Raw genomic sequence first — 7187 nt, 5'->3', positions numbered from 1 at the left:
TCAGAGTTGCCAGGGGAAATTCAGTGCATTAGTTTCAACTGCTAAAGCCCTTAGTAGTTTGGGAACTGATTACTGAGGAACTGAATCTCCTCACATCATTCTGCCACAGAAGAAATCAGGAGAGAGAGAGAGAGAAGGGAGATGCCAACAGGGTACTCTGCATGAAGATTCCTTGGCTTCGGAACTCACTTCCTGGTTTAGTCCATCATAGTCTAGATCTATAAGCCTTCCAATCACATTCCAAGAGCTATCCTTTCTCACAGGCATTTGGGTTGCTGCTTTTATTGATAGTTAGGAGTAGTGAATTAATAGGTGAATGATGAGGAAAACCCCTGTGACATGCTACAAGAAAGGAAAAAGATGGCAGAGATGGCACCATTCTACATAGAAAGCTGCTACTGGATCAGGAATAGACAGAAATGATAGATTGACAGATCAGATTCCAAACCCACAGTGTATCCTTCTCCCAAGTGGATCATACCTACCTCTGACAGCTGGCTCAGAGAATAGGATTGTTTTTAGTTTATTCACAGACTTTCACAATACTTATATAACTTACCATATCAATGAATTTTCATTGACTTCACTCTGAATTGACAAGTGTGGGTATGCGCACACCAGGGAGGGAGTAGCTGATAGTATGAACAGGGTATTTGTTATTGGCGAATAATAGATTATCAGTTTAATCATTGTATCAGTACCCAGTACAGTGAATAAATGCATGCTAATGGAATAAGGTCTTGTATAAAAGAAAGATTGTATAATGACATCTATATTTAGTCAGAAAGAGACACTGTTTTTAAAAGTGAGACTAACACGTGCAGTAGTCTACTGTCCAGTTCACTAGACAAAATTAGAGCAGTAAATTAACACTTAACATAAGTAGAAAGAATACATATAGAATCCCCTCAATCTTGACAGGGAAAATGATTTTTTTTTATATATAAAAACAGCAATTTCCATCTTGAGACAAAACAAGAACATGTAGTAATTCAGGTATCAACCATCCTCCCCTCACTGTAACCTCACAAGTCTTTGTTTACTACTGTGTTCCACCAGATTGCTGGATTAGGAATACTTTATAGACTAGTGTTCTATCCATTTGAAAGGAGAGTGTTGTTAAAACTTAGCTAGAAAGAGAGTAGTGCTGCTACTGTAATTGGTTTGCCGTAGGATTGTGGTTACAAATACTAAGTTTATCATTTGCTAGTTCATCTGCACAGTAGATTTCTTAGTTGAGGGAAGTTTACAAAATTTTTTAATAGGTTCTAGATCTGCTATTTCTAGCCAAGACATTTGAATTTAAGGCAAATTATACAGGTCAGTTAAAATTTAGAAGTTTAGTTCAATTTAAAAGAGGAATTTGCATTTTGTAATAAAAGTTTTATTATAGCTTTTTGGCTCTTGGGGGCCATAGGCATCTACCTTCTTGGAAAGAAGGGGCAATATAACCTGTTGGGACAGAATTGAAAATAACTCTTCTCCTTGCAGTCGGATGTGATGCACATCACTCCCTTGCATACCATTGGCCATGAAACTGACATGCCTTAACTGTGTTAACCCAATGAGCCATTGGGTTGGGGGAAACTTTGGTTTGCCCTCAAGATTATCATGCGATTACACATTACTTTTGGCTTCCCACACCCTTCTCTCAGTTTGTTTCAAAGAAAGGACTCCTCAAAGGTTCCAGTTCAAATCCTTTTGAGATTATGACAAAGAAAAGGCAGTAGTTGCCATCCAGCAATAGTCACTGCCATGGTATAAAAAGTCTGTAAACTGTACCCAAGAAAAGAGCTGTATTTTGAAACATGATACATTAAGAGATCTTGAAAGGCCCCTACTGAAGAAGAGGCAGCCAGATGTCACTGATTTATAAGTAAAGGCCCAGAAGCGGTCACAAGGCAGTCGCAAGAAGAGCACATTTCAGGAAGTTAGGTTAGATCTGTGAGAACTCTGAAGTTGCAACTTAAAAAAAAGTGAAAATACTAGCCTGAAAACTGGACCCCATGTTAGATCTCAAAATAACCGACCCTTTATTTGAAGAATGTTAGCCTGGGAGGGGCTCTCATCCCACTGAGCAAGCAAGAACCTAGTGATGTTGGGTCTGCTTAAGGAGGTTAGAGGTTACAGCTTCATTGTTGCTCACTCTGATTTCAACCAGCCAGGTGCCAAGACAGAAGCACTGTGGCAGACACCAAGGCATCAGAATAGCAGAGGTGCCTCTAACTACATCATCAGAGCTCCATTTAGCTTTACTTATAGTATAGATCAAAACACTAAAAAATAATAAAAATCTGCAGCTGTAGGGCTCCATACAGAAGGCAGGCAATGCTCCTTTAGTAACTACTTCATTACCATAAATAAGTGCTACCCGCTTCCGCCCTTTAAAGTTTACAGCAGGGGTCTCAAACTCTGTTTACCTTAGGGCCAGTGCCAATCCTCAAATCCTCCCAGCAGGCCAACAATGTCACTCATGCCGCCCAAAACTCCACCCCCACCTTCCTAAGGCTCTGGGGTTTGGGTGCAGAAGGGGTGAGAGCTTGGGCTGTGGGAGGGAGTTTGGGTGCTGGGTGCAGGCTCTCAGCTGGGGGTGGAGGAGAAGATGGGGTTGCAGGCTCTGGGAGGAAGTTTGGGGCCAGGAGGCGGTATGTGGGAAAGGGGTGGGGTGCAGGCTCTGGGAGGGGTCTGGGGTGCAGCACTTACCTGGGGCTCTGGGCAGGCTGGGGGGCCTCCGCACACTGTTGCCCCCCAGCCACCACCCCCACAGCTTGTTATTGGCTGCAGAGGCACTTAGGGCGGGGGCAGCATGTGGAAGCACAGCCCCGCCCCGGGGCCAGCAGCCACTGGAGCGAGCAGGTAGATGCCACTCAGCTCTGCTGCGCTGCTGGGCCCCTGGGGTGGAGCTTGAGGGCAGCAAGTGGGGCCAAGGGAAAGACCCAGCCCCAAAACTGCTGGAGCCCTGTGGGCCACATTGGGGAGGCTCATGGGCTGCAGATCGCCCGTGGGCCAGGAGTTTGAGACCCCTGATTTACATCATGAGCAGACTCCATGCATCCTCACACATCATTCTATGTGAGTCAAGCAGGGCTTTATGATCAATATGTTGCACATCCACTCAAAAGGATAATCCTGGAGTCCAACACAGTTGTCAGTATCAAAACCTGAAACCAAATTTTTTAAATGGTCCTAATGTTCTCCAATCAGCATTCTCCTTTATTCCCCTACTGAAAGAAAGGAGGGTTAAAGTGGGGCTGTAAATAGATAAGTTCTCAATGAGATTTGCTTAACTACCAAACCCTAGGATATATTAGCTAATTATTCTCTCTTTCAGGAGACAATAGATCCTATCAAATGAGATATTCCTTACCTACTTTCATAAGCCAGGAGGAATTAGGTTTACCATTCGTGGGTGAGAGCCTTGTCTTCCACACCCTCATGAGGCACACCCTGGAGTGATGCTGAAACCCAAGCATCCTTGCTCTGGTTGTCTCTGGTATGAGTCAGCAAAGATAGAAGAATGGCCACAGCTGTCACATCTGTCTGGTGTATCCAGGCTACTCCCTCAACCTGAATAACTGCTGAGTAATAGTTATTGCATCCATGGCAGAGTCTATTTCCTCTTTATCTCTAGAATAGCCCTTTGGGTAACCCTGCATCCAGACTCAAGCGTGTTGTCACTTAGGCCAGTACCTCTTCACCAGCATGTCGGACTCCTTCTCTGTCAGTTAGCCATATGTTCTGGTGAACTCTAGTAACACCCAGGCTTACAGGTAACGTCAGAAGCTGATGACAGCCAACATTCCCCATGAGATGCTTGATAGTCTTTCTGCTGGGTATAGGTTCTTTAACATTTGTAGAATCCACTGGAATAGACTTACTGGGGATCCTCAAGATGAGCCTCTATTTTGGGAGTTGTATTGGTGTAATCTACCAATACAACTATACAGCCATGGTCCACCCATGAAAGCTCTGGAGCCCTCTAGGTTTTCAATTAACCATAGGAAAGCAGTTACCTGAATACAAGGCCAAGGTGATGATGAGTTAATGCAAACAGTACAATCACCTAATGTCCACTACCATAGACATCTTGGCATCAAGCCGCCCACTCCCTCCACACCAGGGCTTTGGAGCTGTGCTCTGGCTCCGCTCCAGTTCCAGGCAAAACCTGCAGCTCCACTGCTCCATGCTCCAGATCTGGGCTCTGCTCCAAAGCCTTGCTCCACACTGGCCTAGAGGATCACCAGGGGTCATAGATGAGCTATGGCAGATGAAGCGCACAGGCAGAAAGTCAATACCAGTGGCACAAAAATTCTGAATGCATCTACCAGTAGCATAAACAACTCTTCCAGACCTATGCCACTCTAGTAAAGGAGGAAAAAAATGAACCTTTTACTCCCCCCACAGACAATGCAGCAGACTCACAGCTAGCACAGTGAACTAGCTCATCATCCCAGACTGCATAGCCCAGAAATCCAACCCAAGTATCAACCGCTGTGAAAAAACTATCAGCACCCTTTGATAGTTCCATGTGTATTCATTTGATCTTAACTGGGAAAGAAAACAATCCCATTGTATTATTCACCCCATCACCCTTGATTGAGCTGCCCCACCTCAACACAAGTGCCAAAATTCAAGGAACCCTGAAAAATATTAGTGCCACAACCTGGGAAACAAATCCATACCTCTCCTCACTGGTAAAAGCCAGCAAACAACTATGTTCACTATTAATAGAAGTTTTCAATGCCTTTTTCAGGGAAGAACCCTTACCCAAATGCAGTAGTTTGATCAACCCTCAAGAAACCATCATTTGATCTTGAAAGACCTGTCCAATTACCATCTCACCTGCAACGTCCCATTCCTGGACAAAACAATTGAGAAAACAGAAGCCAGCAAACTCCAACATGTGACATCAGCCAACATCCTGGATGCCTCACAAATCAGGGTTCAGAACAGGGCACAATGCCGAGACAGCACTAACGGCCCTAGAGGAGCACTTCAGTCAGTGAACACAGGCAAAATCTCCACACTCATAATGCTGAACCTCTCTTCAGCTTTTGACACAATAAAACACAAAAAAGTTAACCTACTTACATCAAACAATAGAAGATGGCCCAGCACTGCAGTGGTTTTAATCATTCCTCTCCAGCACAACTTAAAGTGGTGATGGGTAATTGCTTCTTGTCTCTGCAGGCCATCACCAGCATGATCCCACAGTGATCCCCTCTTCAATATCTACATGAGACCACTGGGAAATACTGCGAGATGCTATGGACTCAGCTGCCAACAATATGCAGACAACACTGTCTTATTCAGCATTGATGCAGTCACCACTGCTACGGGTATGTCTACACTGAGTTAAAAATCCCTGCAGCATAGTCTCAGAGCTCAGGTAAGTTGACTCAGTCTCATGGGGCTTGGACTGCAGTGCTATAAAATTACAGTGTAAAATGTTCCCACTTAGGCTGGAGCATGGGCTCTGAGACTCACTTCCCTCATGGGCTGCTAAGCCCCACCAATAGAAACATCGCAAGATATGCTTTCAATCTCCCACAGGAGGTTATGGTAGAAAGGTTGAATCTTAAGAATGAAGCTTTGCTGTATTTCACAAATGGAAACTTTACAAGTAGTGGTGTAACTGCCCATCTCAACCTTCTGCCGATCTGAGAGAAAGGATTTGAATCATCTCCACATATTCTTAGCAGCATCCAGTGGCAAAAGAAATAGAAGACTGAAATTCTGCAGACATCCAGTAGAATGAGCAAATATTAAGCAGTTTTCAATGACAAGTTGTCTTCCACTAATATACAAAACAATTGTGCTATGGCCTAGTCTAGAGCCTTGCCGGACCATTTTCTGGCTGCCTTGGAGAATGTGAACTTTCATGACTTTGCTCAGAAATGGAAAATACGGACAGATACTAGTGTGAAGTATGTAGCACCAAGAACCTATTTCTTGCATATTGGTCAGACTATAGCAAGTTTTAAGGTGGGAGGTAGACTTCTAATCCTTCCTTAGTGCAGTCTTTTTACTGGAAGATTCAGACAGCCTTTCAGTCACAAAGGAGACCATAAAACAGTCACAAGTGGTGACTTGCACTTTCTTCAGTGTTTATTGGATGTCCTACATAAGTAGGCCAAATTCTGAAGAGAGCAATAACCTAGGCACATGGCTGTCTAATCCGGTCACTAAAATAGTCCACCACAGACAATTTTATAGCAATTGTACTGAGTTCTGTAAGACAAAGGAGCCCGGTTACTGTGGTTTCCTGCCCAGAATAGCTCTACTGGGTATTGCTGGAATCTCCAACGTCTGCGTAATTCACAGCACAACAGAGAACTCCCATTAGTTGAGGCAACTGAAATTCCCAGATTATGGAGTGGGGAGACTAGTTCAAGCACACCCTCCCAAGAGTGCGAAGCAAGTCCATTCTAAATTAAGACTTATGTTGCCCCCTTTATCTCCTCCCCACCACATACTAAACTCCATCTACAAACTTCACAAATCCTACACATTTCAGCAGTTGCTGCTGGACACAGTTTATCCAAGAGCTCCTACAAGCATGAAGCATAGATTGAGTTAGCATTGTAGCTTAGGCACAATCCTTCATTTTGCAAATTGATTTTGCCTAACACCACTCCTACAGAGGTAGCCGGTGGCAACATACAGATTGAAAGCGGTTTAACAACACATGTAAATCAGAATGCAGATGATGCAAGTCTCATTTGCAACACAACAGCAAGCACCAACAGTGTAAGCAAGATATAGTGGGATTTCTTTAGTCAGTTAACTGGTACTAAGGATTTGGAGTGGCTCTGTACTAGATGGTACAGTATGTTGTTCAGGTTATTGAGAAATTTAGTGCATGAATGTTGGTGTAGTTTAACAGAGGGTTGTTAGGAAAAATGAGGAAGGGAAAGAATGGCTTAAAATAAGTCACCCTTCAGCAAATAGGCACAGAAGATCAAAAGGACTATAGCAGGGTTAAAAATCGGCACTTATGTGTGTTTGTGTTGGGAGTTAATTATTGCTGTTCAAAACTGCACTGAAACATAGGACCCCACTAAGAGGGTGGCTGAAGAAGTTAGGCCTGTCGAAGTTAGCAGGGAATGGTAAGGTATACGTGCCTGCAGACCAGTTTAAAATCTTTCCTTTAATGCTTTTTTTTTTTTTTTAAACTGGAAAATAAA

The sequence above is a fragment of the Malaclemys terrapin genome, chromosome 2 (assembly GCF_027887155.1).
Source record: "Malaclemys terrapin pileata isolate rMalTer1 chromosome 2, rMalTer1.hap1, whole genome shotgun sequence".
NCBI lineage: Eukaryota > Metazoa > Chordata > Testudines > Emydidae > Malaclemys > Malaclemys terrapin.
This window is presented reverse-complemented; position numbering follows the sequence as displayed.